Source organism: Cynocephalus volans, chromosome 15, assembly GCF_027409185.1.
Source record: "Cynocephalus volans isolate mCynVol1 chromosome 15, mCynVol1.pri, whole genome shotgun sequence".
NCBI lineage: Eukaryota > Metazoa > Chordata > Mammalia > Dermoptera > Cynocephalidae > Cynocephalus > Cynocephalus volans.
Genome location: NC_084474.1, coordinates 47,918,695 through 47,932,511, shown reverse-complemented (window position 1 = coordinate 47,932,511; position 13,817 = coordinate 47,918,695). Strand labels below are relative to the sequence as shown.

General features: G+C 38.0%; 1 pseudogene; it reads left to right on the top strand.

Moving 5' to 3' along the window:
- Window positions 1-1,509: 1,509 nt before the first annotated feature.
- LOC134363676 (tigger transposable element-derived protein 1-like) lies at window positions 1,510-10,989 on the top strand (annotated as a pseudogene).
- The last annotated feature ends 2,828 nt before the right edge of the window (window positions 10,990-13,817 follow it).

Genomic DNA, 13,817 nt, shown 5'->3' with positions numbered 1-13,817 from the left:
TAAAACCATTAAGATTTAACATAGTTGGACCCAGGCCAGCAATGAGGGAGTCAACGCCTGAAGCCGGGGGACTCCTGAGCCTTGTGGGCTGGATGTGGAGGTGGGGGTTGGGGTGAGGGCCTCAGTTACACCCCCTCACCTGCAGCAACCAGGCCAGGGAAGGAGCCAGCCATGGGCACCCTCCCTCCCCTGTCCCTTCTCCTCCCTGCTCCTCCCACCACTCCACAACAACATCTTAGAATGTAAAAAATACATTAAAAATCTTAAAAACCTAAAAAAAAAAAAAAAAAAAGAGTGAGAGATAAAATAACTCGCTCAAAATCACACACCTAAAAAAAAAAAAAAAGGTTGAACATAGTTGGTAGGTGGGTGCATTGATTATCATTACATCATTTTCTAAAATTCTCCAAATGCATAACATATATCATAATGAATGTATAAGAAAAAATAAATAAAAGACAGATGTTGAAATCCTCAGGATGCTCAAGGTGATACCACCCTGGGATGCTTATCAGCACCTAGACAAGTGGCCAGATATCGGCTGCCTCCTGCCCTGGGCTTGACTTATCTTTCAAACTTAAGTTGTTGGGCTGTCATGTTAAACCGTGAAATTTTCCTGTACTATTGAGACAATGGACATTGACATGTAATGCTGAAAAGTTTAAGAGTAGCCATATTCTGGGATTTCAATCATAGCTCCATCACTTCCTAGTTAAGTAATTTATTGTAAAATGGAATAAGTTACTTAATCTTGCTAGGCTTCAACTTTTTTCTCTGAAAATGTGGGTAAAAGTAGTATCTATACCACAGGGTTTTAACATTTATTAAGTACTTACTCTATGCTTGGTACTGCATAATGCGTTTTAATTATTGACAGAGGTTAGAACTGTGTTGGAACATAATAACTGCTCAATAAATGTTAGCTATGATTTAAAAAAAAGAGAATAACAATAGCAGTTAAATAGGTAGGCTACAAAACTAGATTGCCAGGTTGAGATCTTAGATCTGTGACTCCCTAACTCTGTAACCTTGGGTAAGCTGCTTACTTCTCTGGGCTCCAAATTTTCTCATTTGTAAAAGGGATATAATAATAGCAACCACTTGCTGAAGTTGTTCCAATGACTAAATACATTATATATGTAAAACCCTCATCACAGGGCTAAACAAGGGATAATTGCATTTATTATTATTTTAACACACACTCAAGTGTCCATCCATATTTATGTACATACACACATACACTCACATACAATCTGAGATTTTTCTTCTTAGCAACTTAACAGAATCTAAATTCTCATTTCACCCCGGTACTCATCTGCCTTCTGAGTAGCTTATTCATCAGGCTACTATTCTTGTATCTATTCTGTGTCCTTCCTGGTTATGTTAACCAGTATACTAGCCTCTGTCTAGAATTGGGCACATTTAATACCCAGCATAGAACTGTCCATCAGGGACTGACACATCACTTTGTGACCACAGATTTCCATCCTGTGAGAAGATTTCCAGGACATGGAGCTGCTTGGCCTGTCCAATTCTCATGAAGCTATGTGAGTAATTGGATAGGCCTATGTTTATTTACAGGATCCATCATTCATAATCTCTGCCATACTGCCTGGGTCCAATCCTGCCTTCGCCATTATGACTGCAAACCTTGGACAAGTCTCTGACTTTCTTGCTGCTCAATTTATTAATTGATAAATGGAGAAAACTGTGGTAAGTTGGTCTCTTGTGACCCACTATGTCCTTGGCATTAGATTAGTTGTCAAGAATATAACATTAGGGGCTGACCCCGTGGCACACTTGGGAGAGTGCAGCGCTGGGAGCGCAGCGACGCGGCTCCTGCCGCGGGTTCGGATCCTATATAGGACTGGCCGGTGCGCTCACTGGCTGAGTCCCGGTCACTAAAAAGTCAAAAAAAAAAAAAAAAAAAAAAAAAAGAATATAACATTAGTAAGACACATCCATGATCTCACAGAGCCCAATTTTAGCAATATGCAATGGAACAGAAGAAACACAACACTGGATTAGTCAGACTTCTTTAGGAACTCAGCTACGGGGAATGATTACCTCTCCAGTCATTGCTGGGGAGGAAAGAAGGGTCCTATCGATTGAATGTTTATGCCTCCCCCACCCTAAATTCATATGTTGAAACCTTTTCCCCCAAAGTGATGATATTTTGACGTGTGGTCTTTGGGAGTTGACTAGGTGACTAGGGCATAAATGAGATTAGTGCCCTTATAAAAGAGGGTCCAGATTGCTCCCTCAACCCTGCTGCCTTGTGAGGACACAGCGAGAAGATGGACAACTATGACCCAGGAAATAGGACCTCATCAAACACTGAATCTGCACTTTAATCTTGGACTTCCCAGTCTCCAGAACTGTAGGAAATAAATTTGTTGTTTATAAAAAACCCAATCTATGGTATTCTGTTATAGCATACTGAATGTGTTAAGACAAAGATCAAGACCATGGAAGACTTCACTGAGAGGGTGACATTAAAAACTCAGTTTGAAGGATAGACCTTGAAGAGGAGAATCACAAGGCATAGACTTGAGAGTAAGGAATGGAAGATGGTTCCAGAATTGGACGAAAAAGAAACAATATGTGTAAGGATAAGAAAGTGTGTAATTACAGTGTTTGGTTTGTTCAGGGAAAGTCCCTGAGGCCAGTATGGTTCAAGAATAGGCAAGCTGACCGAGCTGTGGTAACTGTTAAAATACAAGTATGCACTGGTTAGTAAATAATTGCCCTCCCACACTTCCAGTGTGCTGCCCAACCTCTGAGCTCTGCTGTATTGTCCACCTTAGAACCTTGCAAACACCCCAGACACTTCCATAATCCCATACTAAAGGTTTGGGCTTCCACGACTAACGGCCGTGTCTCTTCTGATTGGTCAGTATCCTAGGGCTGTGGAATATTTTTAATATCATCCATGAGTACAGGCAGTTGGAGAGTGTGATTTTAATTTCCTGCTTCTAATTAATTGATATTTAAATTGGCACTAAGTGATGTAAAGCTGGTTTTATACGTATAAGCCTGCATTTGGATGACTACTTTTTAACCTAGAGAAAAAGTTGATTCTTAAAAGAAACTTTAAAGTTTTCCTTAATATTACTTTCTAGAAGTTAAAATGCAAAGAGAAGTCACAACAGAACTTGGAAAACACAGAAGTAATTTGTCTATTGTTTTCAGTCAATTGATACATGATGATAATTGTAAAAATGTTTTAAGATGTTTAAAATAATCCTAGAATTAACTACTGTTAACATTTTTTTAGGAATCCTTCCAGGTAATGTTAATGTCACTAGTGGTATAATATGTATGTGCATATGTGTAGACAGCCACATGATTCATATTGCTGTTTGTATGAATTATTTTCTATTAAATATTCTGCTGTGTAATTCTGCAATTTTTCCACTTAACAATGTTTGTTGCACATTTTTCTACATCAGTACATATAGATTTACTTTAAAAAAAATCATTGTTTAGAATTATGCCTGGAATGTGTACTAAAAATTATGATGAATATTTAAGTAATTTCCTGACTTTTACTATTGTAAACAATGTTGCAATTAATATCCCCAAACATATATCTTTGCACATTATAAAGGTTTTCGGTGAAATTGATTCTCTGAACATACAAGTAACTCGTGGTAATTATTTTCAAATATAAATTGTTGTTAATGTGCAAAAAAAAATATGAGTTTAATTATCTGAGTCTTTAATAGTCTTCTCTGAAAGCTTTGCATATCCCTCAAGCAGAAAAAATAAGTAGATGATATAATTGTCCCCTGTCTAGACTGAGGCAACTCTGGTGACATTTGTTCTCAATTATTAATTAAACACACATGAAACCCTTTAGATGAGCAGGTGATATGGTTATTATTAGATGTGTGGCTTGTTTACAACAAGGGCATATTTAGAGCCTGACATCAAAGTTCTAAAGCTGATTTCAGAATAGTAACATTAATTATGCTAAGGCCTGGGACTCTGGGGAAACCATTGGGAGAGAATGAAAGTGACTTAAACTACAACAAAGTCACATCATTTCATCATTATTCTAAATCCATTACTCAGGCCATTGCATTGGTGCTGGTAGAGGTGAAAAAATAAAACAAAATAAAAAACAAACAACAAACAAAAAGCATTCCATATTGTTGTCTCAAGGAAAATATGCACTATATGCATGTTAAAAGGTTATATCATCATTCATTTATTAATTTTTTTATTTTAAAACTATTTATTCACCACCCCCTATTTGCCCAACTCAGTGCTAAGCAGTGAGCACACAGTGTTAAATAAAATGGACATTATCCCTGAGTTCACAGTACTCCCCCTAGACCTGAAAGGTAGCCACTGAACTACTATATTTCTGTAATTGTTCACCCTACCCCAGCCCTAAAATTGCTAAGTGTTTTCCTAACACACCGTTCTCATCACATTCATCCTCATTCAAAAGAATGCTTCTGTGTTGTCTACAATGTCCAAAATATATACACACGAATACAGAGGTCCTTCTGTATTTCCCACCAATCCAACTGTCCAGTCTTCTGACAGATGTCCCCATTCACGCACACACACACACACACACACACACACACACACACACACACACACACACACACACACACACACACACACACACACACACACACCAGCTTCCAATTCAAGTAAGTACGTGCTCTTCAGTAACTCCAGAAATCTGTCTGGAACTTTTTTGTGTCTGATTCTTAATTCAAAGTCTTATTTTCATTAGATTCCTTCCTTTGTTTGCAATTACTGCAAGTAATTTAAGACTCAGGTTAATACCTAACAAAATTAGTTATCTTGTGTCTATTATATGACAGGCCCAGAATTAAATGCTTGGAATAAAAATACACAAAGCATAGTCCTTTCATTCAGTAACAGACATAAACATATGATTACAACGTAACATGACAAATCCAATAAAAATATATAGAGGCTATGATGGAAATAAAGAGAAAGTTACCCAATCCAATTAGAGGTATGAGTAGGGACCCAGGAGGGCTTCTTCGAAGAGTTTACACCCAAGAAGAGTTGAAGGATTAGGAGGAGTTTGCCAAGTGATGGGGATAGGGACATTCCAAACAGATGGATCAGCACGAGCAAAGACACAGGCAGAATAAACAGCATAGAAAATAAGGGGAATTGCAGAGAATTCGGTATTGCAAGAGAGCAAAAGCATGAGCTGGGCAGCCCTGCAAGATAATGACAATGGAGTAGACCAACAATGTGAAACCCCTGGCAAATTTGTTAGGGAGGTGATGAAATAAAAACTGAATTTGGATGCATTCTCCTGTCCACTGCAAGAGGGTGAGTTTGGACATACAGGCTGACAGACTATTGCAGTAGCCGATGGCTTGCATTTTAACACAGTGTAAGGAGTTATGGAGATAAAGAAACTGACCCAAGATAATTTAAAAGGTAAAATGCACAAAACTTGGTGATTATTTGGATATGGAAACCAAGAGAAAAGAAGAATCCAAGGATGAACTTTAAGTCCCAATTTCTATTTTGGGTGACTGGGTAAATGGAGTAGTTCTGACTGAGTCAGTAATTACAGGAAAAAGGAACAGATTTGGGGGCAGGCAGGGAAGTAAAGGCATACATCCTTTTACTGTGCTTCACTTTATTTTGCTTTGTAGATATTCAGTTTTTTGCAAATGGAAACTTTGGGGCAAACCTGCATTGAGCAAGTCTATCAGCGCCGTTTTTCTAACAGCATGTGCTGACTTTTGTGTCTCTGTGTCACATTTAGTAATTCTTCCATATTTCATACTTCTACCATTACATCTGTTATGGTAATCTGTGATCAGTGATCCCTGAGGTTACTATTTTAATTGTTTTGTGGTGCCCAAACCATGCCCATATAAGATGTCAAATGTAATCGATGAATACTGTGTGTGCTCTCACTGCTCCACTCACTGGTTTTTTGCCTGTCTCTCTCTCTCTCTCTCTCCCCTCAGGTCTCCCTATTGCCTCAGATACAATGATATTGAAATTAGGCCAATTAATAACCCTACAAAGGCCTCTAAATGTTCAATGACAGGGAGAGTCTCACATTGCTCACTTTAAATCAAACACAGAAATGGTTAAGCTCAGTGAGTAAGGCATGTGGAAAGCTAAGACTGAAAGCTGGGCCTCTTGTGCTGAACAGTTAGCCAACTTGTGAATGCAGAGGAAACATTCTGGAAGGAAATTAAAAGTGCTGCTCCAGTGAACACACAAATGAGAAGAGAGCAAAACAGCCTTATTGTTGAGATTGGGAAAGTTTTAGTGGTCTGGATAGAAGATCAAACCAACCACAGCACTCTCTTAAGCCGAAGCCTAATCCAGAGCAAGGCCCCAACTCTCCTCAATTTTGTGAAGGCTGAGAGAGGGGAGGAAGCTGCAGAAGGAAAGTCTGAAGCCAGCAGAGATTGGTTCATGAGGTTTAAGGAAAGAAGCCGTCTCTATAACATGAAAGTGCAAGGAGAAGTAGCAGGTGCTGATGTAGACGCTGCAGCAAGTTATCCAGAAGATCTAGCTAAGATCGTTGATGATGGTGTCTACACCAAACAACAGAGATTTAATGTAGGCAAAACAGCCTTTTATTGAAAAAAGATGCAGTCTAGGATTTTCATAGCTAGAGAGGAGAAGTCAATGCCTGACTTCAAAGCTTCAAAGGACAGGCTCACTCTCTTGTTATGGGCTAATGCAGCTGGTGACTTGAATTTGAAGCCAATGCTCCTTTACCATTTTGAAAATCCCAGGGTCCATAAGAATTATGCTAAATCTACTCTGCCTGTGCTCTATAAATGAAACAACAAAGCTTAGATAACAGCACATCTGTTTACAGCATAGTTTACTGGATATTTTAAGCCCACTGTTGAGACCTACTGCTCAGAGAAAAAAGATTCCTTTTAAAATACTACCGCTCGTGTGTGTCCAGAAATTTATCCATTTCCTCCAGATTTTCAAATTTGTTGGCGTACAGTTGTTTATAGTAGTCTCGAATGATTCCTTGTATTTCAGATGAATCAGTTGTAATATCGCCTTTTTCATTTCTAATTTTTGTTATTTGAGTCTTCTCTCTTCTTTTTTTTGTTAGCCATGCTAATGGTTTGTCAATTTTATTTATCTTTTCAAAAAACCAACTTTTTGATTCGTTGATCTTTTGAATTGTTTTTTGGTTTTCAATTTCATTCAGTTCTGCTCTGATCTTAATGATTTCTTTCCGTCTGCTAACTTTAGGATTGGATTGTTCTTGTTTTTCTAGTTCTTTAAGGTGAAGTGTTAGGTTGTTCACTTGCTCCCAAAACTGAACCGTGAAGATGTAGAAAATCTGAACAGACCAATAACAATAAAGGAGATTGAAGCTGTTATCAGAAGGCTCCCAACAAAGAAAAGCCCAGGACCAGATGGATTCACAGCAGAATTTTACCAAACATTCAAAGAGGAATTGACACCAATTCTTTACAAACTATTCCAAAAGATTGAAACGGACGCAAATCTCCCAAACTCATTCTATGAAGCAAACATCATCCTGATACCAAAACCAGGTAAAGATATAACCAAAAAAGAAAACTACAGGCCGATATCCTTGATGAATATAGATGCAAAAATCCTCACTAAAATACTAGCAAACAGAATACAGCAACACATACGAAAAATTATTCATCACGATCAAGTGGGATTCATCCCAGGGATGCAAGGTTGGTTCAACATACGCAAATCAATAAATGTGATACACCATATTAATAAACTCAAACACAAGGACCATATGATCATCTCTATAGATGCTGAAAAAGCATTTGATAAAGTTCAGCACTCATTCATGACAAAGACCCTCTATAAGTTAGGTATAGAGGGAAAGTATCTCAACATAATTAAAGCCATATATGACAAACCCACTGCCAATATCATCCTGAATGGGGAAAAGCTGAAAGCTTTTCCTTTAAGAACAGGCACTAGACAAGGATGCCCACTCTCACCACTCCTATTCAACATAGTGTTGGAAGTACTAGCCAGAGCAATCAGAGAAGAGAAGGAAATAAAGGGCATCCAGATTGGAAAAGATGAAGTCAAACTGTCCCTGTTTGCAGATGACATGATCCTATATATCGAACAGCCTAAAACCTCTACAAAAAAACTGTTGGAATTGATAAATGATTTCAGCACAGTAGCAGGATACAAAATCAACACACAAAAATCAGTAGCATTTATTTTCTCCAATAGTGAACATGCAGAAGGAGAAATCAAGAAAGCCTGCCCATTTACAATAGCCACCAAAAAAATAAAATACTTAGGAATTGAGTTAACCAAGGAGGTGAAAAATCTCTATAATGAGAACTACAAACCACTGCTGAGAGAAATTAGAGAGGATACTAGAAGATGGAAAGATATTCCATGCTCTTGGATTGGAAGAATCAACATAGTGAAAATGTCCATACTACCCAAAGTGATATACAAATTCAATGCAATCCCCATCAAAATTCCAAAGACATTTTTCTCAGAAATGGAAAAAACTATTCAGACATTTATATGGAACAATAAAAGACCACGAATAGCCAAAGCAATGCTCAGCAAAAAAAATAAAGCTGGAGGCATAACACTACCTGACTTTAAGCTATACTACAAAGCTATAATAACCAAAACAGTATGGTACTGGCATAAAAACAGACACACTGACCAATGGAATAGAATAGAGAATCCAGAAATCAACCCACACACTTACTGCCATCTGATCTTTGACAAAGGCACCAAACCTATTCACTGGGGAAGGGACTGCCTCTTCAGCAAGTGGTGCTGGGATAACTGGATATCGATATGCAGGAGAATGAAACTAGATCCATACCTCTCACCGTATACTAAAATCAACTCAAAATGGATTAAGGATTTAAATATACACCCTGAGACAATAAAACTTCTTAAAGAAAACATAGGGGAAACACTTCAGGAAATAGGACTGGGCACAGACTTCATGAATACGACCCCAAAAGCACAGGCAACCAAAGGAAAAATAAACAAATGGGATTATATCAAACTAAAAAGCTTCTGCACAGCAAAAGAAACAATTAAAAGAGTTAAAAGACAACCAACAGAGTGGGAGAAAATATTTGCAAAATATACATCTGACAAAGGATTAATATCCAGAATATATAAGGAACTCAAACAACTTTACAAGAAGAAAACAAGCAACCCAATTAAAAAATGGGCAAAAGAGCTAAGTAGGCATTTCTCTAAGGAAGATATACAAATGGCCAACAGACATATGAAAAAATGCTCAACATCACTCAGCATCCGGGAAATGCAAATCAAAACCACACTGAGATACCATCTAACCCCAGTTAGGATGGCTAAAATCCAAAAGACTATGAACGATAAATGCTGGCGAGGCTGCGGAGAAAAAGGAACTCTCATTCATTGTTGGTGGGACTGCAAAATGGTGCAGCCTCTATGGAAAATGGTATGGAGGTTCCTTAAACAATTGCAAATAGATCTACCATACGACCCAGCCATCCCACTGTTGGGAATATACCCAGAGGAATGGAAATCATCAAGTCGAAGGTATACCTGTTCCCCAATGTTCATCGCAGCACTCTTTACAATAGCCAAGAGTTGGAACCAGCCCAAATGCCCATCATCAGATGAGTGGATACGGAAAATGTGGTACATCTACACAATGGAATACTACTCAGCTATAAAAACGAATGAAATACTGCCATTTGCAACAACATGGATGGACCTTGAGAGAATTATATTAAGTGAAACAAGTCAGGCACAGAAAGAGAAATACCACATGTTCTCACTTATTGGAGGGAGCTAAAAATTAATATATAAATTCACACACACACATACACACATACACACACAAACCGGGGGGCGGGGAGGAAGAAGATATAACAACCACAATTATTTGAAGTTGATACAACAAACAAACAGAAAGGACATTGTTGGGGGGGGGGGAGGGAGAAGGGAGGGAGGTTTTGGTGATGGGGAGCATTAATCAGCTACAATGTATATCGACAAAATAAAATTTAAAAAAAAAATAAAAAATAAAAAAAATAAAAAAAAAAAAAATAAATAAAATAAAAAAAAAAAATAAAAATAAAATACTACCGCTCATCCACAATGTGCCTAGTCACCCAAGAGCTCTGATGGAGTTGGATAAGGAGATTAATATTGTTTTTATGCTTGGTAGTACAACATCCATTCTGCAGATCATAGATCAAGGAGTAATGCTGACTTTTAAATCTTCTTATTTAAGAAAGACAATTCCTCTAATTCCTCCAATGGATTTGGGCAAAGTCAATTGAAGATTTTCTGTAAAGGATTCATCATTCTAGATACCATTAAGAACATTTGTGATTCATGGGAGGAGGTCAAAATACCAACCTTAACAGGAATTTGGAAGAAGTTGATTCCAACTCTCATGGATGACCTTGAGAGGCTCAAGACTTCATTGGAGAAAGTAACTGCAGGTGTTGTATAAGAAGCAAGAGAACTAGAGTTAAAAGTGGAGCCTGAAGATGTGACTGGATTGCTGCAATCTCATGATGAAAAATTAACAGATGAGAAGTTGCTTCTTATGGATGAGCAAAAGAAGTGATTTGTTGAGATGGAATCTACTCCTGGTGAAGATGCTATGAACACTGTTGAAATGACAATGAAGTATTTAGAATATGACATAAACTTAGTGGATAAAGCAGCAGCAGGGTTTGAGAGTATTGACTCCAATTTTGAAAGATGTTCTGCTGTGGGTAAAATGCTATAAAACAGTATCACGTGCTACAGAGAGAAATCTTTCATGAAAGGAAGAGTCATTCAATGGGGCAAACTTTGTTGTTGTCTTATTTTAAGAAATTGCCGTAGCCACCCCAGTCTGTAGCAACCACCACCCTGACCAGTCAGCAGCCATCAACATTGAGGCAAGACCCTCCACCTGCAAAAAGATTACAACTCTCTGAAGGCTCTGATGCTCATTAGCATTTTTTAGCAATAAATTACTTTTGAATCAAGATATGTTCACTGTTTTTAGACAATGCTATTGCACACTTAGTAGACTACAGTATACTGTAAAGATAACTTTTATATGCACTGGGAAACCAAACAATTTGTGTGACTCACTTTATTTCAACATCTGCTTTATGATCCCACAATATCTCTGAGATATGCCACATTGGGCATTTTCCTTTTAGCTTATTGTTGATACCCTGACATGTTCCAGATGATTTAGGGGTGTGCATGGAACTAATAGTCCTTGTAGAACGACCAGGTAGAGATGACCAGCAAGTTCTAAGAAAATTCCAGAGCTGGAGAAAGAGATTGGAGCGTTAATGACATAATACCACCAGGACTACTATAGTGTACTACCATGCCTGGTGGCTGTCAAGTCCTGAAAGTGGACTAGTGTAAGGAAGTGCAGGAACTGGAAGAAATGATAGCAGAACTTTGAGGAATATCAACACTGAAGAAGTAAAGAATGGTAGCAAAATTCATGAAAAAGGCCAAGAAAGAGTCCTCAGAGCTGTGTAAGCTTTAAAGACAGAGTGCCAAAGTGGTGTAATAGAAACCCATAGTTGAAAGTTTCAAGACAAAGGGAATAATGAGCACTGTCGGATACAACAAAACATCTGTCCAACAATGTCCACTGGATGTTAAAATTAGGGTTTTTCTTCTAAAGCTGTTTCGGTGAGGTGGTGGCCGTGAAAGCCAGACTTCCGTCTATAGAAAAGTGAATAGGCTAAAGTAGAGACAACTCGGTCCTACATTCAAATAATAGGAATGACAGGGATGGAAGAGAGGCTGGTGTAAGAAAGGTGTGGGGGGCAAGGGAGGATTTATTTTTAGGATGCAGGATATTTATATATTTATGTTTCTAAGCTATTATGTTTCTCTATTAGAGAAATGATACAGAAAGTCCATAATAGAAAATGTAATTGACTGAGGAAAATATAATGTTAGGTAAAAAGGAATTCAGTCAAATGCAGCAATGGGAGGGACAAGAACCCTTAATTCTCTAAGACTAGAAGGAGGAACAGAGATGAATTGTGCATGCAAGTAAGTCTGTAGATAAGGAGGGAACAGGTGAGGAGGAAAATATCCAGTGAGCTCTTGTCTCTCTTCAAAGTAGAATACTTTCCTGAAAAATAGTCCCAAAGAGAGTTTCTTTATCACCATTTGTACTCCTATTTTCTGAACAATTCCTTAGAAATGTTCTAGACTGCCTTTTAGTTCTACACACCCACCCCCCAACACACACACTCTCTCTCACACACACAATCTTTAACCAAATTATTTCCTTGAATAATTAATATTGGGGCCTATTGACCAGCACATATGCACAAAGCTGGCTTGCTGTATGGCTAAAGAACAAAAGTAGATTTGGGAATAAATTCAAGCACTTCAGAATTTCAGATGGCAATATACAAAATTTAAAAATTAAAAGTTAAAGTAACAAAGATAATAGAAAAAATTAAGAATCACTGCTTGTTTTCAGCTTATCAAATAGAGAGGAGCAATTCTAGAGGCTTTTAATTCTTTGTGATTTTCCTCTATTAACAAAAAATAAAAAGGAAAAAACAAGAATAAGACAGAGAGGCAGGAAAGAAGAAAAGAATAATATAAACTTAGAAAAATAAATATTATTTTGCTACCCTGAATACTCCATAACACCCAACATGGTGCTTGACATATGAAAGGAGTCCATAAATGTATATTAATCGGTTAATATAAACACTAATAAAGGAGCCATATATATGATACACGTAGAAACTTGGAGCTCCTTAGTAGCACCATCGCCAATAGAAGAACCTCTGAGAATTAAAAATAATTAAAATAAGAACTAAAGCAGAACTCTAGGGACATTTTGTACCCACATGAAAGGCCACAGGATAGCTCCTTCCTGACCCCAAGGCCTCTGGGTGTGACAGGCTTTATGACGTGTTGGAAGAGCCTTGCTGTGTATGGCAAGCCTATGCCTGCCCACAGATCCCAACTGGTGGTACGGGGGACCGAGGGAAATAGAACCAGATCTGTTTGGCTTAAGCTCAATTTCCACTTCTATAGATAGCCATAAAACTCAAATAGAATCTGAGGAAGTGGGATATTTCATAAACAGGAAAACAGGGTTACTACTTGTCCTGGTCTCACCCCAATGGTGGGAGCAAATACAGTGATTCCCTTGCATTCAAAACAAAATTTTCCCCTAATATCTCCAGCATACATCTTCAGGGATATGCCTGGAGTCTGGCAGAAAATGTGCACTATTTGGCCAGACGAGTCTCTTTTTTCTCTTCTCTTTCCTTTGCCATCCTATTTAAGGGGCTGACAGATATTAACTTACATACTCAGGTGCATCTTATTCCTGCAACAGTCCTACCCAGTAAGGCTGGAATAAAATTTCTTTTTTTCTAAGGACTGGAATAGGAGTTGCCAGTATTGCAGTTGCATGTCAATTCTATGAAGCTTTAGGTACCTCTCTGTCCAAACTATAGCAGCTTTTCCTCCTCTACCAAACTATAGTAGCTTTTCCAGTAAGTATTTTTCTTTAGTGGCCAAATCCACAGCAAGGCTTTTGCCTAGGCAACAAATTCTCCCTCTGTTTCTCTGCTGGAACTGGTCTTTGTCCTTGGCCATTCCTAACACCTCCTTTCTACCACTGCCAATACTTGTTCAAACATACTGTTTTAGGGGAAAGGACTGGAATGTCAAAGACATATCCATTTAGACTCCTTCATCTCAGGAGGAAGAAAATATTTTCAAATTTATTTAACCAACAGTTATTTAGCACCTGCTCTATCTGTCGGATGAGA